The 24,517-nt window shown below is 46.5% G+C and overlaps 1 long non-coding RNA gene across 1 annotated transcript; it reads left to right on the forward strand.

Annotated features, from left to right (window-relative positions):
- Positions 1-101: 101 nt before the first annotated feature.
- LOC120855621 lies at positions 102-19,242 on the forward strand. The gene is made up of 2 exons (XR_005719281.1): positions 102-329; positions 18,979-19,242. It is a non-coding gene; the product is annotated as an uncharacterized LOC120855621 (long non-coding RNA).
- Positions 19,243-24,517: the final 5,275 nt, after the last annotated feature.

Genomic DNA, 24,517 nt, shown 5'->3' on the forward strand with positions numbered 1-24,517 from the left:
GGAAGGCCGCGTGACCGGGCCCCTGGGCTAGAAGGAGCCCGGAAGGTCAGAGGCGGGCAGAACTTTCTGCTTGGCTGGCATAGACAGTGAGAGATGGAAAATGCTGAAAAATGCGATCAGACTGCAGGGGGAAGCTGGGTGTCACGTTGAGTTCAGACTTTATCCTGAGGGCAACGGGGAGCCATGGGCAGTGCTTGGCGAGGGAAGACTGCAGTCATGTTCATGTTTCATCAAGATCACCATGGTGGCGACGTGAGCTGTGACTGAAGGGAGCACACCTCGGCTTTGGGGGACCAACTGGAGGGCTGCTGTTTTTGCCCAAGTGAAAGGTGAGGGTACCTGGGCTGAGGTACAGGCAGTGGAGGTGGAGACTGGCCGACAGGCTCAAGTCACATCACGGCGGTAAAAGCCACTCTGGGTGGAGCGACTGGACACTGGACCATAAGGGACAAGATTAACAGGCAGAATAATCAAGTGACTCCCTCCCTCAAGGCAATGACTATGACCTCTATTGGTTTTGAATTCTGATTTCTTTCTTTTTTTTTTAAAAAAAGGAAGCAGGACTCTGTCCCAGGATCACAACAAGGGTTTTAACTGAAAGTAGAAGAAAGGCTTAATTCTTTTTGTTTGGGGGGAGGGTTTTTGTTTTAACCGGTGGCTCAGATGGTAAAGTGTTTGCCTATAATGTAGGAGACCCGGGTTCAATCCATGGGTTGGGAAAATTTCCTGGAGAAGGAAATGGCACCCCACTCCAGTATTCTTGCCTGGAAAATCCCATGGATGGAGGAGCCTGGTAGGCTACAGTCCATGGGGTTGCAAAGAGTCTAACATGACTGAGTAACTTCATTTTTGGCCATACTTCAAGCATGTGGGATTTTAGTTTCCTGACCAGCAATGGGATTCCTTCCCCTTGCAGTGGAAGCCCAGACTCTTAACTACCGCGATACCACCAGGGAAGTCCCGTAATTTTTTTTTCCCCCATCTAATATGACCTCACATGCATTTCCCACCCCATGCTAAACTTTTCACAAACATTAATGAAAGCTTACTTGCATGGGTGCTCATTTGTGTCTGATTCTTTGCGACCCCATGGACTGTAGCCCGCCAGGCTCCTCTGTCCATGCAATTTTCCAGGCAAGAATATTGGTGTGGGTTGCCATTTCCTCCTCCAGGAGATCTTCTCGACCCAGGGATCGAACCCACATCTCCTGCATCTGCTGCACAGGCAGGTGGACTCTTTACCACCTCGCCACCTGGGAAGCCCCCAAACTATCGGCAGTCTCCTTGTGGAGGTGACCGAAGAGAATTATTGAGAGCAGTTATACAATATTCTATTCCGTGGATGCACTGTGATTTTTAAACCGGCTTCGCTGAGGCACAATTGATATACAGAGGCCCGTACATGCTAAATGTATACAACTGGTTGAGTCTGGATATTTGCAAACACCTGTGACGCCATCACTATGATCAAGGTAACAGATTCATCCAATACCTTGCAGAAAATCCCTGGGTCTCTTTATTTACTTTGTGGGAAGAGCCCTTAACCTGAGATCTACCCTCTTAACAAATTCTAACTGCACAATACAGTATTGTTAACTAGAGGTACCCTGTTGTACAGCCATCTCTTAGCACTGATCATCTGGCAGAAAAGAAACTTCATATCCATTGAATTCCCCCTCCAGCCCCTGGAAACCACCATTGTATTCTCTGTGAGTTTGACTATTTTAGATATGAATGGAATTATGTAGTATTTGTCTTTCTGGCTTATTTCGCTTAGCATAATGTCCTCTGGAGGTTTCCCCAGTGGCTCAGTGTTTAAAAAAATCCACCTGCAATGCAGGAGACAGAAGAGATGCAATCCCTGTTTCAGGAAGATCCCCTGGAGGAGGGCATGGCAACCCACTCCAGTATTACTGCCTGGAGAATCTTCATGGACAGAAGAGCCTGGCGGGCTGCAGTCGATAGGGTTGCAAACAGTCAGACACGACTGAAGCAACTGAGCATGCACACACGCATAATGTCCTCCAGATTCGTCCATGTTGTAATAAGTGTCAGGATTTCCTTCTTTCTTAAGGCTAAATAGTGTTCCCTTGTATATATATAATACATTTCTTTATTCTTTCATCTGGCGATGGATACTTGAGTTATTTCCACATACTGCCACAATGTATTTAAACAGTTCTAATGCTGGCCATTGAATTGGTTCAAATATTATTTGTTACTATAAAGAAAATGCTACAGTTATATATGGACTTAAATCCTTTCCCTTATTTTAGATATTTTTGGAGAATAATTATAACATAATATTAGAGAGTTTCTTTCTTTTTTTTTTTTCTTTAAGAAAAACATAGCCTGAAAGGAGGTCTGAGTGCTGGTTTTGTTCGGCAAATGTCTTCTCTCCATTCACAGTTTGATGGTGGTTTATTTGCTAAGTTGTGTCTGACTCTTGTGACCCCGTGGACTGTGGCCCGCCAGGGTCTTCTGTCCATGGGATTTCCCAGGCAAGAATACTAAGTGGATTACCATTTCCTTCTCCAGAGGCTCTTCCAACACAAGTATCAAACCTGGATGTCTTGCATTGCAGGCAGATTCTTTACCAACTCAGCTACCAGGGAAGCCATTCACAATTTACTCAACTGTACAGTAGGTTCTCAGTGGGATGATCCCTGAGCATCTTCAGCCACCATCATTCTCTGGGGCTGCTCAGACAAGCAGTGTAGGACAGCTGGCCTTGACCTGGGACACTTGGGAGGTTATTCCAGTGAGTGCCCCTCCAGCCAGCAGCTGCTCCACTGACCCAAAGGGAGTACAGAGAAAACTGAGCCTGTCTAGGACTCCAAGCAGCAGAGGTTGAGAACTCAGGCTCTATACTCAGACACTTACCAGATGCATAATCTGGGTCAGGCTAATTAGCTTCCTTGGGTCTCAGTTTCCTCATCTGTAAAATGGTAATAACAACAGGACTTAGTTTATTGGGTTATAACAAAGGAGATGAATGGCATAAGGTGCCTGGCTGATTCCAAGCAGAAAGTGAAAATTAGCTCTTATTATTATTTTTCTGGTCTCAGTACCTCCAGTTTTAAGAAGTAACATCATTACAGTGCCCTGTTTGAGAACAGAAACCCTGGGGGTTCAAGAGCAGTTCTATGACCTTGGGCAACCTCTCTGAGCCTCTGGTTCATCATATGTAAAATGAGACGATAACACACCCGCACTCAAGAGTGACTATGAGTTTTTAAATGAGTTAAGCATGCAGATTCAATTCCTGGGTGGGGAAGATCCCCTGGAGAAGGAAATGGCAACCCAGTCCAGTATTCTTGTCTGAGAAATCCCATGGACAGAGGAGCCTGAAGGGCTACAGTTCATGGAGTCACAAAGAATCGAACACAACACATGTGAAGATCTTGGAGCAGTGCCTGGTAGATATTACTGGAGCAGCATCAGTTGAAAAATAATGTTTCTTCCAGCCAACTCGGGCACTGGTTAGGAGCCACTACCCTTTGCTGAGGGCCCCCTCCTCATCAGGACACTGCGGTTGCCTCACACACTGTGTTGACAACGAGTCAAACCAGGACTTCTGATTCATCCTACTTTATAGACTAGGAAGTTGAGGTCCGGGGACATGACCTGATGGGCCCAGGATGCTGGCTTCAGAGGGTGACACTCCATCCAACCACACACCCTGTGTCCTTCCCGTGACATCACCCGTCAGGCTCCTGGTGATTTCTGATCATCGACTCTGAAAAGAGGTGGAGAGCTGCCAGAGAGATGGTGTCCTTGAAGCCACGATGACAAATGATCACTTTTCACTCCAAAGAGCTCGGATTCTAATTAAATTACTGGCTTCCTCTGCCTAAGGCTGGTCCAGAGAAGACTGGCTTGATAAGGGACACTCTGTGCCCGAGGGTCAGTCTGGGGCTTGGAATCTGTTATATCTTTTCAAATCAGTGCCAGTGGTCTGATGTGCTGTCATGAACCTCCTAATGAATGAGCCGGTTGACTCAATTGCCCGTAAGCATGCCAGGATTGGGGTAAGGGACACGTTATAAAACGAATCCGTATCTTCCGAAAAGTAAAAAACTGAACTCAGCGTGGCTTTCGTGGACATAGGCCACTGACAGAAAGAGGGGTAAAGCCAAGTAGAAACAAGGAGAGATGAAAATGGGCCAGGGCCAGGGACACATGGGGACATTGCTTAAGCTACTTCGAGTCTTCTGTTTTTCTCCCAATTTGATACAGAAGAATTCCATACAAGGCTGTCATCACGGTATGTAGTTCTGGAAGGGTTTTTGCAGCAAGAAGGCTGGGTAGGAGAAGAATTTTGTAGTTCATGAGATGAAGCCTGCCCCCCATTTGCCTGTCTCTATCCCAGCACCGGGCGTTTTAACCAAGTCGAGGCTCAAAGTTCAGCAGACACCGGAATAAAGATTCAGGTAGATGCCCTGCAGAGAGCATGGCTTTGGAGCTGGTGTACTGGAGTTCCTTCCAGTTTGTCACGTCCTAGCTGTGTGGTGTTGGATGAGCATTTTTTGATATTTTCTTCTTTGTAAACTGCAGATATTCATTCTAATCCTTCTGGATTGTTCAGAGAACTGCACAAGTGAACAACATGGATGGCATAGGACCTTGACACACAGCAGGTGCCCAATAAATGCCAAGCAATACTGAAGGATGGACAGAGTCCCAGATTCTAATTTAAAAATGAGGGGGTGGGACCAGAAATTCTCTAAAAGGCTGGCTGCTTCAGTCTCCACACAAATTCCATGCCTATAGCAAGGGCTTTATGAGATAGCTCTAAAAAGATGGAAAATCTATGGCCTTTCGACCCCTGAAAAGTGAAAGTGAAAGTCGTGTCCGACTCTTTGTGACCCCATGGACTATAAAGTCCATGGAATTCTCCAGGCCAGAATACTGGAGTGGGTAGCCTATCCCTTCTCTAGGAGATCTTCCCAACCCAGGGATCAAACTGGGGTCTTCTGAATTGCAGGTGGATTCTTTACCAGCTGAGCTACCAGGGAAACCATAAACCTCCATTTCTCCATCAAGGTCTGTCAGGCTGAGGTCCAGGACTGAACGATTGGCAGGGAATGGCTTTTCCGTCCAAATGCAGTGACAAAAGTGTGCATTCAGAAGAGGGGACCTCCCTGGTTAGCTGATACCCATCTCTTATGCTCCTGCTCCCCCATTACTTTTTCAGAGTGTGGCCTGTGGACCACAGCAGCATCACTGGTGGGCTTGTTAGAAATGCAGACTCCTCGCCTCACCCGAGTCAGAATCTGCACATTTACAAGGTCCCTGGTGGCGTGCACACACGCATTAAAATTTGACAGGCACTGCCCTCTGCCAAGGTCAGGTCCCCATCTCATCCTCTCAGGGGTTGTGCACATCTTGTTGGGGGCTTCCTTCTCTCCTGTAAACAATTAGCTACAAGTTCACCCTGCTGTCTGAAAGCAGGACATTCCTATAAGACTCTACACAAACTGAAACGACGTAACAGGAAGAAGCAGCTACTTTTTTTTTTTTTTTTTTGTAAAAGCAGAAATCCTCTTTGGATTTCTTTCGCTTTGGATTTCTTTCGCTTAGCAAAAACAAGTACGGTTACTGAGTCCAAGTTCTTACTGCCCACCACATGACAGACCAATAAACTGAGAGATGAGTTGCTGAGGCAAAGAATAGTGACTGTTTGGAAAGCCAGCAGACCGAGATGATGATGGATTAAGTGAGTGATAGTCACTAAGTCGTGTCCAACTCTTGCGACCACCATGGACTGCAGCCCACCAGGCTCCTCTGTCCATGGAATTCTCTAGACAAGAATACTGGAGTGGGTTGCCATTTCCTTCTCTGCTGCTGCTAAGTCACTTCAGTCATGTCTGCCCACCAGGCTCTCTTGTCCCTGGGATTCTCCAGGCAAGAACCCTGGAGTGGGTTGCCATTTCCTTCTCCAATGCATGAAAGTAAAAATATGAAAGTGAAGTTGCTCAGTCATGTCCGACTCTTAGTGACTCCATGGACTGTAGCCTACCAGGCTCCTCCGTCCATGGGATTTTCCAGGCAAGAGTACTGGAGTGGGGTGCCATTGCCTTCTCCATTTCCTTCTCTAAACGTGTCCAAAAAGAACCATCTTTCCAGTGTTCGGATGCTAGTTTATTTCCTAGAATGAAGAGGAAGGGATGTGAGGAGGTAAAGTAGAAACATGGTAAGTTGTTGCAAATATTTCTTGGTTCCAGGACTTCCCTGCAGGTCCAGCGGCTAAAACTCTACACTTCCAATGCAGGGGCCCAGGTTCAATCCCTCCTCAGGGAAATAGGCCCCCCATGCCACAGCTAAAGAGCCTACCTAAAGATCATGCCTCAAGGAAGATTGACGATCCCATGTGCCATAACTAAGACCCATTGCAGCCAGATTAAAAAAAAAAAAATATTATTAGAAAGCAGCTTCCTATAAAAACAAACAAACAAACAAACAAGAAACCAAATATTTCCTGGTTCCAACCAGACTCCCGAGGGGATGTGGTCATTTCTTCTTTTCTGCAGCCATTCACAGGTGGGCTGGTCAGGATGCTTCCTGTGGGTTGAACAAAAGTGTTTTAACTTAACGCTCAGGCATGGCAGGCAGGGTTCCTGGAGATGGACCATTATGCGTACTTGAAACAATAGGCGGTATCACTTTAGTGATTAGCAGGTAGCAAGTCGATAGAACACAAAGGCTAAGGGAAGATCAGTGGATCCAATATGGAGTCAGATTTGTTCTTCCCTATCACAGTAGTGATGTAGGTCTTTCACAGAAGCAAAGTGGTGTAAAGCAATCTTTTGAAAAGTGGGGGGAAATGTCTTTGGTATATTTTTTGCTTTTGGCTAGATTTCTGCCTTTCCTTACTAGACAGTTTTCTCCTCAGAAGTCAGGGTCTGGGTTTATCTCGCTCATCTCTATGCCTGAGAACTGTGGTGCAGTTACTAGCCATTCTATATTTGGCTCTTAGAAGCCCCTGCTGGGGACTTACAGATCAGGCCACGTGGAGGAGTGACTTTAGCTAGGGGACCTTTAAATACCAAGAGGTTTGACCACAACTTTCAGAGTGTTAGGTCTGGGCAAGTTGACTCTTTGCTGATTTAAATAGGTCTCCAAAGACCCTGGAGCATTACTTCCTGTCTGAACAAAGCAGTTCTTTGTCAGAGTGACAAGAACTGAGCAGTAGCTCCAGAAGGAAATCACCTTGTACTCGGACACCCCTGTCTTTGCTCCCTAGCAACGTGTTTCCAAAAGGAGGACATTTTTCTTTTGCCCCAGAAGCTGAAGTCAGTGGCTGATTGGCTAAGCTCTTCTCCTGAGAACCAGCTCATAGGTACACACCGACTAGACTTGGACTTTTAAATTTCATCTCCCCCTGGCCTGGAACAATAGTTAATTGTTAACCTATTAGTTTGGGGGCTTCCCAGGTGGCGCTAGTGGTAAAGAATCCGCCTGCCAAAGCAGGAGACATAGGAGATGTGGGTTCCTTGGGTTGGGAAGACGCCTTGGAGGAGCATATGACAACCCACTCCAGCATTCTTGCCTGGAGAATCCCATGGACGGAGGAGCCTGGTGGGCCACAGTCCATGGGGTCACAAAGAGTCAGATACGACTGAGCATTTGAGCCATTATTAGTTTGGAGTATGCTACTTCTTTATCGATTTATTAAGAGACGTTATCCTATATGCTATTTATTAAAATTCCCACGGTGAACCTGCGTTAAATAAACCCTTGGCAAAGATGCTCTCAATCCCTGAGTAGAATTTGCTGCTTGTCCCCTCGACCCAAACAAAACAGTAGCACGGAAAAAGGAGCCGGTTAATTAGTACTGTGGAATGAAGAAGTGAAGGAGAGAATGATGGTCAAGGGCTTCTAAATCTTCATAAGTGGGAAAAAGAGTGGTCACCAAGACATAAGGATCCTAGAGACCAGCCCTTTCCTCAGCCCCAACACATGCGCCACGGGCACCCCGCGGGTGGTGGTGGGGCAGTCCATCTGAGCTTTATGTGGATGTTGTGGAAACAAAAGCAGAGGGGAGAAAGCCCCCTAATTATAGCAGTGGTTTATTTTTTGAGTTTGGTCAAGGAAGGATCATATAGTAATGACAGTACTTGTTTGAGGGAGAAAAAGTAGAGAGATTTCCTGAGAAATGTACATCACATGCCCTGAGTTCCTCTCCAATCAAAATGAAAATACAAACGTATGCTCTCCCAGACTTCGCATGGTGACTATGGGGTTAGTATTGTGAGGGGAGAGATAATTACCCCTTCACCCTTCTGGATTCTTGGCTGAGACCTCCCTGTAATACCATTAACAGAAGAAAAGTAGCAGTTTGTTAACATGTCTACCTCCTACTTCCCTGGTGGCTCAGACGGTAAAGAATCTGCCTGTAATGCAAGAGACCAGGGTTTGATTCCTCAGTTGGGAAGATCCGCTGGAGAAGAGAATGGCTACCCACTCTAGTATTCTTGCCTGGAGAATCCCATGGACAGAGGGGCCTGGAGGGTTACAGTCCACTGGGAGTCAGAGTCAGACGTGACTGAGTGACTAACACCTTGAGTTTTCACTTTCTATCTTTGTACATGTTGGAGAGATCCAGGAAAACTGAGTAATTCTCTAAAATGCTCTAAGCCATCACCTTAAATGTCACCTGTTTGTTGTTCAGTCACTAAGTCGTGTCCGACTCTTTGCAACGGACTGCAGCATGACAGGCTTTTCCGTCCTGCACTGTCTCCCAGAGTTTTCCCAAATTCATGTCCATTGTGTTGCTGATGCCATCCAACCATCTCATCCTCTGCTGCCTCCTTCTCCTCTTGTCCTCAGTCTTTCCCAACATCAGGATCTTTTTCAGTGAGTCGGCGCTTGGCATCAGGTGGCCAGAGAACTGGAGCGTCAGCTTCAGCAACAGTCCTTCCAATGAATATATTCAGGGTTGATTTCCCTTAGGATGGACTGATTTGATCTACTTGCGGTCCAAGGGACTTTCAAGATAGCATTTCCATCTAAAGACAAAAGATTTTGAGGTGGCGGGGGCGGGGGCGGCGGATATGAGGTGAGGGAACCAGTCCCGGGAGGTTACCAGGAAAAGTGCAGAAAACAAGGGCTTGGTTTCGATGCAGTGTGAAATCATTGCCCTCTTTGCTGACAGAATCCCCCTTCTCTTCCTGATACAGAGAGGGAGATTTCCCTTGTAGGTGTAAGTGTCTCTTATGAAACAGTAATCTCCACTCAGCTTTCAGAGCTGCTCCTGTATCTGCCTCCTCTCAAAACGAATAATCCCTCTGCCAAAGAGACACACCCTGGGGTAGCGCATCACACTCTGCTTTGGTCCGCGACTGCGATTCTCCGTAATTATTGCACCATTCAGCCATGAAAAGGAATGGAGCTCTGACACATGCCATAACCGGGATGAACCTTGGAAACGTAATGCCCAGTGAAAGAAGCCAGACTCGAAAGGTCAGAGAGAGCATGATTCCACTTACATAAAACATCAGGAATAGGCAAATCCATCAAGACAGAAAGCAGATTGCTGGTTGCCAGGGGCCGGAGGGAGGAGGCGATGGGAAGTGACTGCTAATGGGGGCAAGGTTTCCTCTGGGAGTGATGCAAATGTTCTGGAACTAGGGAGACAGGATGGCTGCGGAACGTGATGAATGCGCTAAATGCCGCTGAATTGTACACTTTAAAATGGTAATCTTGTGCTACGTGAATTTCACTCCAATTAAAAACAAAAATCACCCGATGAGCTTTTCAAATGTCAGAAGACCAGTCATCCCTCTTCCCCATTGATTCTCATTCTTTTGATCTGAGTGAAGGCCCAGATGTTGGTTATTTTCAAAAGTTTCCCAGGATCTTATAATGGGCTAACAAGAATGAGAACTATATAGGCTTAAAGAAAGCAGGTGGAAAGCGTGTAGACTGTGCTGTCTAGCCCACCAGGGTCTGGATTTCTTGCCATCTCCTAATTGCTAATAGCTTGAACCTGTTTCCTCAACTGGGCAAATATAAGCTCTACTATTTACCACACTGGGGCTGTGCTTAAAATCACATCAGCTCATACTGGTAAACACAGTGGGCTTGACACTTATTAGGTGCTGAGTAAATTATTGTTATTTTCGAGTAAATATCAAACGATTGTAATAGTTTTAAAGAGCCATTCAACTACAAGGAGTGGGATTTTTAAAAACATTTATTTATATTTTTGGTTGGGTAGGGTCTTCATCTGGAGAAGGCCATGGCACCCCACTCCAGTACTCTTGCCTGGAAAATCCCATGGACGGAGGAGCCTGGTAGGCTGCAGTCCATGGGGTCGCTAAGAGTCAGACATGACTGAGCGACTTCACTTTCTCTTTTCACCTTCATGCATTGGAGAAGGAAATGGCAACCCACTCCAGTGGTCTTGCCTGGAGAATCCCAGGGATGGGGGAGCCTGGTGGACTGCCGTCTATGGGGTCGCACAGAGTCGGACACGACTGAAGTGACTTAGCAGCAGTAGCAGCAGCAGGGTCTTCATCGCTGTGTGTGGGCTTTCTCTAGTTGTGGTGGCATCTCTCCTCTCTAGCTGCAGAGCACAGGCTCTGCTGAGCACCGACTTGATAGTTGTGGCTCATGGGCTTGGTTGCCCCACAGCATGTGAGTTCTTCCTGCACCAGAGATCGAACTGGTGTGCCCTGCATTGACAGGCAGATTCTCACTTATTGGACCACCAGGGAAGCCTTCTTCTTCTTCTTTTTTTTTTTTAACTCCGAGACACTGGGTTTTGTGGGATGGGCATGAAGAAAGAGAAGTGAGGATGCAAAGTGACCTAGAAAACTTTTCTCTGCGTATCAACGGGTTGGTGGAACCTTGGATGAAAACAAAAAATAGGTGGCTCCTCATTACAGAAAGACCCTCGGGACTTTCTTTTGTGTCTTTCGAAGAATGAAGTGAAAAGGCAAGCCAAGGGGTCTAGGACTCCTTGGCACTGAGTAGGGTTTTAATTTATGACGTTGAGATGTAGTCGTTTTACCTCTGCGCTAAGAACTTCAATCTAGTGCATTGCATCCTAGAGTTGAGTTGATGGCAATGACTCTGCTGAATTAAGCTTACCCCACCTCCCCCTGCCTTTCATTTATCCTCCAGATTTACTTTTGCTCCACCTCAGTTTCCTGGTCCATTCAGGCATGCATCCATTCTCTTCTTTCATTGATTTCCTGGGAGTTGGTTCCATGTCACATGCCTGTTATAACTTGGGACTCTTTTCTGAGGCAATACCAGTGGATTCTCCCCCAGTTTGGTTCTTCTCTGGCTGTGTGACATAAGGCAAGTTTCTTGACCTCTCTGTGCCTTAGCTGTTTCATCTCTGCAATGGGGGTTCTAACAGTATCTGCCTTGTGGGGTAGTGAGAGGATTTCATGAGACAGTATATTTATGGAGAGACAACCTAGACAGCATATTAAAAAGCAGAGACATTCCTTTGCCAACAAAGGTCCGTCTAGTCAAGGCTATGGTTTTTCCAGTAGTCATGTATGGATGTGAGAGTTGGGCTATAAAGAAAGCTGAGCACAGAAGAATTGATACTTTTGAACTGTAGTATTGGAGAAGACTCTTGAGAGTCCCTTGGACTGCAAGGAGGTCCAACCAGTCCACCCTAAAGGAGATCAGTCGTGGGTATTCATTGGAAGGACTGATGTTGAAGCTGAAATTCCAATACTTTGGCCACCTCATGCGGAGAGCATACTCATTTGAAAAGACCCTGATGCTGGGAAAGATTGAGGGCAGGAGGAGAAGGGGACGACAGAGGATGAGATGGTTGGATGGCATCATCGACACAATGGACATGGGTTTGGGTGAACTCCGGGAGTTGGTGATGGACAGGGAGGCCTGGCGTGCTGTGGTTCATGGGGTCGCACAGAGTCGGACACGACTGAGCGACTGAACTGAGTACAATTAAACAGTTGGTGCTGAGGGATGGATGTGGCTCTTGTTAGCATTTGTTCAGCTCTGATAGTCTGTGGTCCCCTTTTCTGGATGTGCTTCTTGGTCTCAGGCATTTGGAGATGTTGGGGCCCAGGGCAGGCCACCCCAAAAGGTCCCTCAATGGCATATTGATTATTTTGAATTGAAGTTACTTTGGAAAGAGCTGATGTGAAAGGGTCACTCTGAACTTTCTCTGTCCTTCTGAAAGCAGGATATAAGTCTCCCACGTGAAAGGTGCTATGCAGCCAAAAATAAAGATAAAAATAAATAAATCTAAAAAAAATTCCTTACCAACTAAGCACCCAAAACCGAGTTTCTGCATCAATTTCTCACAAAAGCACTGTTTCTTTGTGTAAAAAGCTGCTTGCTTTGGCCACTGCTGCTGCTGCTGCTGCTAAGTCACTTCAGTTTTGTCTGACTCTGTGTGACCCCATAGATGGAAGCCCACCAGGCTCCCCTGCCCCTGGGATTCTCCAAGCAAGAACACTGGAGTGGGTTGCTGGAGGACACTGGAGTGGGTTGCCGTTTCCTTCTCTAATGCATGAAAGTGAAAAGTGATATCTATTTCTTTGAGATTTCCATGCACACAAATTACATTTTTTTCTTTTTCTCCTGTTTCTCTGTCTTGTGTTGAAGGAGGAAACAGACAGAATAGGCTCTGTCTCGAAAGCAGGACTCCATCTTGGGCTGGACTGTGGACTTTGAGCTATACATCCAGTATCTATGGAAACGACATACCAACTGGAAAACCAGGGCCCCCTGGATAGAAGAGTCCCAGGGCTCGTACCTAGACTCTCCCTCACTTAAAAGAATACCCTAATTATCTGTGTAACCGAATAGAATCATAAATTCTATTATGCTTACTGGGATATGACCACAGGCCTATTGATAATTGTCCACTGTTAACTACGTAGGCTTAAGGCATATGAATCACAGGTTAACTTTGATTGTATCTTTCTTTTCCTTTGTTCAGACTAGTTTCAGGGAATTTAGGGAGGTGGGTTTGGGCTCATACACTTAGGGTATATAAGGTTTTCACAAAAACTGGTCGGGGTCCTTGGCTAAGAAGAGACTCTGACTTGGGCCCGCCCACTATCTGCATTGTCTTTCTGAGTGAGTTTGTTTCCCGGAACGCGTGGCTACAAGAGTGTCAGTTTTATTTATGAGTCCAGCCACAAGACCTCAAGAAGCTTCCCAGGTGGCACTGATGGTAAAGAACCCACGTGCCAACGCAGGGGATGTAAGAGACTCAGGTTCGATCCCTGGGTCAGGAAGATCCCCTGGAGGAGGGCATGGCAGCCTGCTCCAGTATTCTCACCTGGAGAATCGATGGACAGAGGAGCCTGGCGGGCTACGGTCCATGGGGTCACAAACAGTCTGACACAACTGAGTGACTAACACTCACTTTAGGCTGGATGAATTCAGTGACAAAGCCATCTCTCCCTCTGTTTTATGTCGAGGATTCAGGACTGTTCTCTAACCGGTACACAAGGCTGTCTAGCTTGATAGTCATTTTCAGGTAAAAAGGACATGAAACACTCAGACACATTTGCGGCGTTCCTTAGGTAATGGAGTCACCATGATCCTGTTATCCCTCTTCAAAGCTCTCCCAGGGGAACAGGGGCTTTTCTAGGCCAAGATGTAAAGTCTGCCCCCATCTAGACCTGAAGAATCAGCAGATCCAGAAGGCTTTTTCTGGTGAATCCTAGAAATCCACTGTTTGTTGGTTCTGCTCCTCCATTGAAAAGGATAGCAGTAGATGACGCCAGGCACACACAGTGAGTCTGGAAGCCTGCTGAGCATTATATATTTAGCATCTCATTTAAATCTCAAAACCACCCCCATGAAATGGCAGCTTTTATTTACCCTGTTTTTCAAAGGTAAAGAAATACCACAGAGCTAATACATGTTAGATCAGATCTGAACCTGGGTGTCCTTTTAACCGGACAGGACCCCATGGGGCCTTCCCGGTTGGGGGGGAGGTGCTGGGGAGGGAAGGGTGGGGACAGATTTTCCCCTATATCCTCTCCTTTAGCTCCTCTCTGAAGTACCTAGGTAACAGTACTTGATGCACATTTCCTGAGTTGTTTTGCGGCTGAAGCCCTCTACCCCCAAGAAACGGAAGATGTCAACTACCCGAGGACCATAAGCATATAGCCCCAGGCCTCCTGAAGCCTGAGGAGGGATAAGGTTAACCCCTGTGACTGCTGTCTCACCATCAGCCAATCAGAGAATTGTGCACCATCTGATCCACCCTGCAACCTTCTTCCCTCACTTGGCTTTTAAAAATGCTTTGCTGAAATTCTTCGGGGAGCTCAGGGCCTTTTAGGGCCTGAGCCACCCACAGCTCCTTGCCTGACCCTGCTGTAAACCTTCCTCTGCTCCAAGCTCTGATGTTTCCGTTTGTCCTCATTTGTATGTCGGGCATATGAACTTGCATTAACGTTCTTAATTACCTTGCAAAACTGCCTCTTGGTGACAATGATCTTTTTGTCCCAATGACTTCTTTTGACAAAAGAGACAGCAACTTTTCAAAGAGGGGACATGACTTGCCTGAGCCACAGAGAAAGGAGCAGCCGCAGGGCCAAGGTGAGAAGCCAGGTCTTACAGTCTTCCTGTTTTTTTTTTTTTTTTTTTTTGCCCCATGATATCATTTTGTAGCCAAATTCCAATGTGACATGCTCTCTTGTGGCAGTTACTCTCTGTTGGAAGTTTCCTAGACTACTCCGGGCCCCAAGGAGTCCCCTTTCCTCTCTAATTCATTCCCTCCATGCCATATTTTGTGGCCCTTAGATCTCAAGCCTCATATTTGGAATTTCAGCTCATTTTTTTAGGCTGATGTGTTCAAGATGATGTTTAAGGTGAGGGCTTGCACCATGCCAGGGTGTTTTCCTGGGTCTCTCCCATCTATGTGTGTGTGCGCTCAGTCGCTTAGTCATGTCTGACTCTTTTCGACTCCATGGACTGTGACCACCAGGCTTCTCTGTCTATGGGATTCTCCAGGCAAGAATACTGGAGTGGGTTGCATGTCCTCTTCCAGGGAAGTCCCTCTCCCATCTATATATATTATTAAATTTTTGTTTGATTTCCTTCCATTAATCTGTCTCAGGTCAATTTAATTCTTAGACCAGCCAGAAGAACCTAGCAAGGGAGAGAAAAATTTCTTCCTTCGCCATGACTTCACCAATAAGTAGTAAATGCTAGCTATTTATTTTTAACAATACCATGAATGGTTTACAGAACTTGGAGGAAATAGATGAGAAATGGAGCATTTCTGCCATATCAGTAAACAAGGAAGTGACAGTCATCAGCGATTGCAGCCCTCCTCTGTGAACTGCTGAGCCCTGATGCAGGAGACCTGGGTTTGATCCCTGGGCTGGGAAGATCCCCTGGAGAAGGGAAAGGCTACCCACTCCAGTATTCCATGGACTGTATAGTCCATGGGGTCACAAACAGTTGGACACGACTGAGCAACTGTCACTCACTCACTCGCTCACTCACTCACTCACTCACTCACTCAAGGGCACTCAGGAAGGAGAAGACCATCTGTGATCTGGCAGCCAGCAGACTGCAGCCACTTCCTACGATAAACCCCAAAGGAGCTCAGGATGTGAAAACACGCAAGATACTGGCCCCACATAGCTGAGATTTATGTGAAAGGAGTGGTTTAGGTGAGCCCAGACTCTTGCATCTTCCCATACACAGAAAAGCACTCAATTCCCTAACTTGGAATAATCTGGTTTCCTTTCATTAATAGTAATCTTTTGATGTTTGGGCTCCCATGGTGGCTCAAACAGTAAAGAATCTGCCTGCAATGCAGGAGACCCAGGTTCGATCCCTGGGACTGGAAGATCCGCTGGAGAAGGGAATGGCTACTCACTCCAGTATTCTTGCCTGGAGAGTTCCACGGACAGAAGAGCCTGGTGGGTCACACAGTCCATGAGGTCGCAAAGAGTCGGACACAGCTGAGTGACCTAACACTTGCACACCTTTTGATGTTCACACTACCTGCCCTTTGCTGCATGACTTCTATATAAGCTGGCACCTTCCCTTCCTCCTCCTCAGAGCAGTTCTGTCAGGGTTACTTAAGATGCTGCCTTCTGGAGTCGAGGTCCTAAAAATTCCCACTGATTAAAACATAACTGTCAGCTTTCAGGTTGTGAATATTTTTTAAGTTGATATAGACATAAAATCTCCTAGGGGAGACTGGGCTTGTGTCTTTCATATCTCTTGTATCCTTCTAACACCAAGCCTTTGACAGCATGGTGTCATGGGGAAACAAGCTCATGCTTTCCTGTATTTAAAAGATAACTTGCCTGAAGAGTAACTTTATGAGAAGCATGCACATCCTCGCATTTTATGACTTGGATTTTCTGCCTCTGCCTGCTGCCTGGACATGACCGTCACAGGGCAGCATCTGTGTTAGGGGAAGCACACTGACCGATACTGCCCACCTTGGTCAGGCACCATAGTAACCATTCAAGTGAGCTACTTTACAACAGGAGGTTCTGGTAAGGGACACAGAACTAACAAGCCACACCAACTGGAAAAATTCGGGAAAGGTCAAAAGGAGACACCACATGACTGACCACCTCCCAGAATCCTTCTCTCTGGCATCTATCGTGGCTGAGCAATGCCTGCACCACCAGGAAGGACTTTGAGTCTGAATGATTGGCCAAAGACAACCCAGGAACTAACCCCATCTCCATAAACCCCGAGACTGCGAGCCACATGACAGAGCGGTCTTCCTGGCTTCCCTTACCCTCCTGCTCCCTGCCTGGGGTGCCCCTTCCCAATAAAATCTCTTTATCAGCATGTGTGTCTCATTAGACAATTCATTTCTGAGTGTTAGACAAGAGTCCACTCTCGGGCCATCCCTCTTCCTGCAACATCTGGACAAGCCAAGGAGTGGTTGAACTTTCCAAGGACAAATGGAGCATCACCGAGCATCAGCCTAGAGTACGAATGGGTGGCAGATTGCTGCAGCCACGCAGGTGTGACTCCACGCATTCCAAGACCTGCTGCCCTTCTCAGGTCCTGGGAGAGGGACACCCCACTGTGACACATGCAGACTAAAATAAGATGCACAATGTGAGAGCAGCAAGTTAAGTTTTATTTGGAGCAAAATGGGGACTGCAGCCTGGGAGACAACACCTCAGATAGCTGAGAGACTGCTCTAAAGAGGTAGCCAGGGGGAAGGTCAGCATATAAGATTTTGGTGAAGGGGGTTGTTGTTATTCAGTCACTCAGTTGTATCCAACCCTTTGCGACCCCATGGACTGCAGCACACCAGGCTCCCCTGTCCTTCACCATCTACCAGAGCTTGCTCAAATTCATGTCCACTGAGTCAGCGATGCCATCCAAACATGTCATCCTCTTTTGTCCCCTTCTCATGCCCTCAATCTTTCCCAGCATCAGGGTCTTTTCCAATAAGGTGGCTCTTTGCATCAGGTGGCCAAAGTATTGGAGCTTCAGCATCAGTCTTTCCAATGAATGTTCATGGTTGATTTCCTTTAGGAGTGACTGGTTTGACCCCCTTGCAGTCCAAGTGTGTCTCAAGAGTCTTCTCCAACACCACAGTTCAAAAGCACCAATTCTTTGGTGCTCAGCCTTCTTTATGGTGAAGGGGGAGTTCAGTACAATCAAGCGCTTATTTTACAAAGGGCTTTCTGTTCGTCAGGAGGAGCTGATGTCGCCATGAAGTGGTTTAGTGCTGTTCTAGATATGAGGAGATGCAAGGACTGGGATCATGAAATCAATTCCTGAAAATATCCAGCTATTTAAAGACCTGTCCCACCAGTTTCCCTGGAGCACAGAGTGCCTCCCTGAATTCACTTCAGGGAGTGTCAGAGGTCAGCAGCTTCAGCAGCACAGGCAGATGGCAAACGCTCTTGCTGATGTTTAGTCCCTGGCAAATTCTTTTAGTCGTGGTTTAGTCGCTAAGTTTCACTTGACTCTTGCAACCCCATGGACTGTCCCTGGGATTTTCCAGGCAAGAATACTGGAGTGGGTTGCCATTTCCTTCTCCAGGGGATCTTCCTGAGCCAGGGATCGAACCTGGGTCTCCTGCATTATGGGAGGATTCTTTACTGACTGAGTTACCGGGGAAGCCCAGGCAAATGCCCCTGGCAGACGCCAATTTATAGTTGACACACAACTCTCTGAGGAACTCAAAGCCCCATACAGAAAACAATATTAATTCAAATGCAGAGAAGAGGTGCTAACTCAGCACACAGGGGCCTACCTTTAAAACAGATTTGGAAATGAACTCAGACGGAAAAGATCAAACCCATCACTGTCCTGAGTCTCTGCTGGCCCATGCTTCTGTGCATGCATATTTTTTATGTTCTTTCCACTGCCCAAATTAGTTGCTTTAGAGTCCCTTTGCTGTGACAAGTATCCCCCCACCCCCAAGGGGCCCAATCCATTGATTTGTAAATTTTAGATAATGTACTTCTTCAAAAATCACTTTGATGTTGAAAAAAAAATCACAGGATTTAAAAAAAAAGCTGCTAGATGAGGTGCCATCAGAAATCTGCTTAAAATGAGAATAAGCATAAATGAAAAACTTCAAATACAGAAAGATTAAAAAAAATACTGGGCTTGGAGGGACTTCTGGTGGCCCAGTGGTTAAGACATCACGCTTTCACTACAGTGGGCACAGACAGGTTCAGTCTCTGGTCGGGGAATGAAGATCCCATATGCCAAAAATAAAATAAAACAAATATATCACTGGGCATGGAACAAATTTGTAAAAAGTTAAGTCACTTAAGCAACTTAAGTTCCATCAGGCAGGTTCAAACAGGTGATGGACAGGGAAGCCTGGAGTACTACAGTCCATGAGGTCACAAAGAGTCAGATACAACTGAGCAACTGAACTGAACTGAATAAGGAAAGGGAAGGGATGTAAAGACAATGGAGGAGTAGTCGAGAAACAATACTGCAGCCTTGGGGCAGGTCCTGATTCCCTGTCAAGGGATACACACAATAATACCTTTGTCTGTTTTGCAGATACTGAAACCCCCACCAGGTGGGAGAAGTTGCATGCTGCCCACAAGCATGTAGACCTCAGATCATTGAAACCAGAAGGTTGATCATGCTGACTCCTGATTACCTCACCATCAACCAATCAGAAGACTGTCCACAAGCTGATCACGCCCTGAACAGACAAGACTTCTCACTACCCATTCCGGCTCAATTTTGAGGGCATTAGTTCACTGCGGCCCCCTTCACCTGGCAAAGCAATAAAGCTGTTCTTTTCTGCTTCACCCAAAACTCTGTCTTCAAGATTTAATTTGTTGTCATGTACAGAGGCCGGATTCAGCATCATTATCTCTGGACTTAAACATCGCAGGGCTTACTACAGAGGAGAGGCCCGCTCAGTTGGGAGAGATGCATCCTAGAAGCTTTGAGCAAAGGCTGTGGAGTTAGACTGCTTGCTTCAAATCTAAATCCCATCACTTAGCAGCTATGTGATCTTGGGCAACCTCTCTGAGCCTCAGTTAAAAACAGTATCGAGCTTTTTAATTTGTGAGGATCAAACGCTGTGAATATATTAATGTCTGGATGTTAATCCATTTTCTGACTCAGGGTAAGCATTGATCCCTAGAATGCTAGCTATTGCTGTAACTGTCCACACCAAACTAGGGGACTTCCCTGGTGGTCCAGTGGTTAAGAATCCACCTTCCAACGCAGGGGACATGGGTTTGATCCCTGGTGGGGGAGCTAAGATCCCACATGCCTTGGAGTAACTAAGCCGATTTACTGCAACTACTGACCCACGTGCTCCAAAGCCCATGCCCTGAAACTAGAGAAGCCTTTGAGCTGCAACAAAGACACAGCACAGCTAAAAATAAATAAATTAATAAATAAATAAAAAATTAAAGTAGCTGGATTGGGTGATTCCAATAGCTCCAAGCCAAAGTCAGAACCTTGAAGATGTCACTTATCATCACTTTGGAAAATTCCCAGGGAAATGCTAAGGGTGCAGTTTATTCAAGCTTTGATGTCAAATGCGTGCATGCTTGCATGCTAAGTCCCTTCAGTTGTGTCAGACTCTTTGGGAACCCACGGACTGGGGCCCACCAGGCTCCTCTGTCCATGGAATTGTCCAGGCAAGTGTACTATAGTAGGCTGTCATGCCCTCCTCCAGGGAATCTTCCTGACCCAGGGATTGAACCTGTGTCTCCTGCATTGCAGGCAGATTCTTTACTGCTGAGCAACTGGGGAAGCCCATGTCAAAAGATTGCATCCAAAACATGGATCTGGTGTATGTTAATACTCAAAGACAGGAAATGTGAAGGAAAACCAGGGTATCCTTGTTTGGGGGGAGACCCTAAGGGTCACTAGTTCCTCATCATCCTCCTTTCATGATCCCAGTTGTCTGCCCCCATTCTAACAATGGAGGCCTTAATTCAAATGAGTACCTTTCATTCAATGAGACCTAAGGTCCCCCGAGTGTCTGGCTTGTGACATGAACCGTGCTAGGTGTTTTTAAGTTCTTTGTCTTGTTGAATATCCCCCCAGGGCCATGCAATATAGGCATTGTCCTCCTATTCCCAACAAGGAAATTGAGGCACAGAGAAGTTAAGCAACTTTCCGTACATCACACAGCTCACAAGCAGCACATCTGAGATCCATTCCCAGTCTCTTTGCCCTTAAAGCCCTTGTGTATCTCATTCCATCCCACTGCCTTCAGGATAGTAAAATGAGATTTGCTGAGCTGAATAAATAGCCTTTCCTCCCTTTCAAAATGGAGGTGCTGTTGTCAGAGCCTGGATTTCAGCTGAATGCCATTTAATGGGGTCCTCTTTTGACCCCATTGAAAGCCTCTCTCCTTACACTCTCCACTTCCCCAAAGGCTAGCAGAGCAGTTCATAAACCCACATTACCCCATGTGACATTTTTCTCAATGAAGGGTCAAAATCCCTGGTCTCTGGGAAATAACCTGCTAAAGTGACTCTCCCTCTAAAACCCAGTGGATAATAAATAGCCCTTTATCCTTTCTCTGCAGCTCCTGCCTCCTCGGCTTGTCAGATGGCAGCTGCCCCTGAGAGGGTCTTCTTCAGTCTGCTCTGAGTTTCCCAGTCCTTCTAGGAGGAGGCAGGGATGGAGGAGAAGAGGGCAGAGACGTCAGAATCGAGAGGACCTTTGCCCCACCTTTGCAGCTTCCTGGACATGCAACCTGGGGCAAGCCGTCCCTCCACAAGCCTTAAATATAACACATTATTTAATCACTCAGTCCTGTCTGACTTTTTGTGACCCCGTGGACTGTAGCCCGCCAGGCTCCTCTGTCCACGGGATTCTCCAGGCAAGACTACTGGAGTGGGTTGCCGTGCCCTCCTCCAGGGGATCTTCCCCACCCAGGGATTGAACCCGGTCTCCTGCATTGCAGATGAGGTGGATTCTGAGCCACCAGGGAAGCCCACCCGAGGGCTCCTTTATCCATTCAGTAGTAAGTCTATGAAGCTGTCAGGTGTCGGGTGTTGTGCTGGGTCCTGGGAGTAAAAACAATCCCTGTCCTCGCTGAAAGGTCCCCTTTGCTCATTACAGCGGCGTTTAGGAGAAAAGGAAGAAGCATTGCATAGATGAGCAGATGAAATTCCAAGAGATCAGTCCCACAGATGGAATGACATCTGCTCTGAGAGCGTAGAATAGAGAGAAGGCACCTGGTTTGGAGGAAGGTGTGTTCATGTCCATGAGATTCTGATCTTAAGGATGAATGAGAACCAAGCCCAGGAACCAAGCATTTTAAGCTGAGAAAACAGCAGGTTCAAAGACCCTTCCGGACAGTTACCTGTGGAGGAAATGAAATGACATACGGGGTGCCTGGTGTGGCGCTGAGGGCAGGAGGGGCAGTCAGTGATCCGACCTCTTGACCAAGTCCTCTCCTTCCTCTAAGGGGGGTGGATCAGTCTGAGGCTCTGTCTTTGTGATGCGGCAGTTTCAGAGTGGGAAGTCAGAGGTACATTGAGGTTAATTAAGTTTTTTTTCCTGTTAGCCGTTATATCGTAAAAAATTATTTAATACTAATTTTTGTTCATTTTAATCAAATATTTAATTAAAATACACTTAAGTTCCCCGGTGGCTCAGATGGTAAAGAATCTGCCTGCAATGAGGGAGACGCAAGTTCAATCCCTGAGTCAGGAAGATCCTCGGAAGAGGGGAATGGCTACCTACTCCAGTTTTCTGGCCTGGAGAATTCCATGCACAGAGGAACCTGGCAAGCTATCGTCTATGGCATCACAGAGTCAGAAATGACTGAGCAACTAACAGTTTCACACTTAAATACATTAATTAATAATGTTATTCTTTAATATTAAATAATAGCAGTAATAAGTATTCATTTATTTCACAATCATTTGCACCAGATAATGTAGTTAGTTATGAAGTTGTCAGACCAGAAATATATTAATTCATTCATCTGACAAACACCTGATGTGCCAATTTCTATGTTGGATATGAAAGATGCAAAAATAAAAAGCTACTGTCCCCACCCTCAAGGAGAGTCCCAAACGCTTTGAGGGATTCATCACATGTGAGAACTAAATGCTTGAGTAGGAAAATGCCTTTGAAACATTGGAGCAAAGGGACTTTCATGAAGCAATGTTATTACCAGCATCTGTGGACTGGTGCCAGGCTAACCCTATGAGAATCAATCAGAGACTTTATTAAAACCAAACAGTAGCCATTCCATGATGTTAACTCCTAGAAATTCTCTTTCAGTAGGACTGAGATGGGGTCCAGTTATCCATATATTTGACAAACTCCCATGTAATCTTCATACATAGCCATGTTTGAGACTGTGGTTGAGACTTGCTCCCATATAGTTTATGGGAGTTATAGTTTATGGTCTTTTCATCAAAGACCAGTGGATTTGGAGTCAGATCAGTCAGTGTTCAAATCTCCCTCTACCCATGTGTGCCGTTCACAAGACCACCTTCACTTTTGACACCAAATGCAGAGTTTGGAAATTCCCAAAACCACCTTTACTTTGGACATTAATTGGAATTTTGGGGGTCCCTAAGGCAACTCTTGGGCTTCCAAGGTGGCTCTAGTGGTAAAGAACCCACCTGCCAACGCAGGAGACATGAAAGACGTGCGTTCAATCCCTGGGTGGGGAAGATCCCCTGGAGAAGGGAATGGCAACCCACTCCAGTGTTCTTGCCTGGAGAATTCCATGGGCAGAGGAGCCTGGTGGGCTACAGTCCATAGAGTTGGACACAACTGAAGTGCCTTAGAACACGCACACACAAGGCAACTATCGGGTGAGGTAATCCACTAGAAGGAGTCACAGAACTCAGTGAAAGCTGTAAAACTCACACTTATGGTTTATAACAGTGAGAGCATATAGATAAAAATCAGTCAAGGGGAAGAGACCCATGGGGCAGAGTTCAGGACAGTGGCAGGCATAGGGCTTCCAGTGGTGACCTTCCAGCGAGCTCGAGGACAAAACTTTTCCTGGCAACCATGTGTGACAATACCTATGGAGTCTTGCCAACCCGGGAAGCGCACCCAGGCCTCAGTGTTATTGGGGCTAAATCTCATAGGCTTGGTTGACCATTCTTGTGTTTAATCTCAGTCTCCAGACTTCTGGAAGTTGAACTGATATGTGTGACTCAGCCCCCATCCTAAATCACGTGGTATGACAGAAGACCCCCAAGTGTCAAAAGTACTCCTGTTTGTGTGCCTGCTAAGTCACTCAGTCGTGTCCAACTCTTTGTGACCCCATGGACTGTATCCTACCAGCCTCCTCTGTCCCTGGGATTCTCCAGGCATGAATAATGCAGTGGGTTGCCATGCCCTCCTTCAGGGCGATCTTCCCAACCGAGGGATCAAACCCGTGTCTCTTATATCTCCTGCTTTGGCAGGTGGGTTCTTTACGACTAGTGCCTCCTGGGAAGCCCAAATGTACTCCCCCAGGCATGCCGTTCTAAGGGCTTAGAGATTACCTCTCCGATACTCAGGGCAAAGACCACATCTTTCCTTGAACGTGAAAGTCGCTCTGTCGTGTCCAACTCTTTGCGAACCCATGGGACCATACAGTCCATGAAATTCTCCAGGCCAGAATACTGAAGTGGGTAGCCTTTCCCTTCTCCAGAGGATCTTCCTGACCCAGGAATCAAACTGGGGTCTCCTGCATTGCAGGCGGATTCTTTACCAACTGAGCTATCAGGGGAAGCCACATCTTTCTTTGGGCAAGGTTAAATTCTTTTCTACACGCCATGAGACTAATGGCAACTTCCTTACCTTCTTGGAGCCTCAGTTTCCTTTCCCATAAGGAAAGTAACACCATGAGAGAGTGGACATGAAGACCCAGCCCATCATAAGCACTTCAAAAATGGTACCCACAGTGATGATGCTGGTGGTGGTGACCAGGAAGAGGAGGAAGCAATGCTGAGGGTGTTGATGACGTTCCTCAGGAAGCGGTACCTTGAGATATTATCATGGGTAAAAGTCCCACTTTCACGGCTCCATCCTCTTTCTTCTTGTGCAAAATCATAAAAAAGTTCTTTATCATCCTCTCAGAGCCAAGTGCCTGTGGGGCTAT

This window comes from Oryx dammah, unplaced genomic scaffold, assembly GCF_014754425.2.
Source record: "Oryx dammah isolate SB20612 unplaced genomic scaffold, SCBI_Odam_1.1 HiC_scaffold_2, whole genome shotgun sequence".
Lineage (NCBI taxonomy): Eukaryota > Metazoa > Chordata > Mammalia > Artiodactyla > Bovidae > Oryx > Oryx dammah.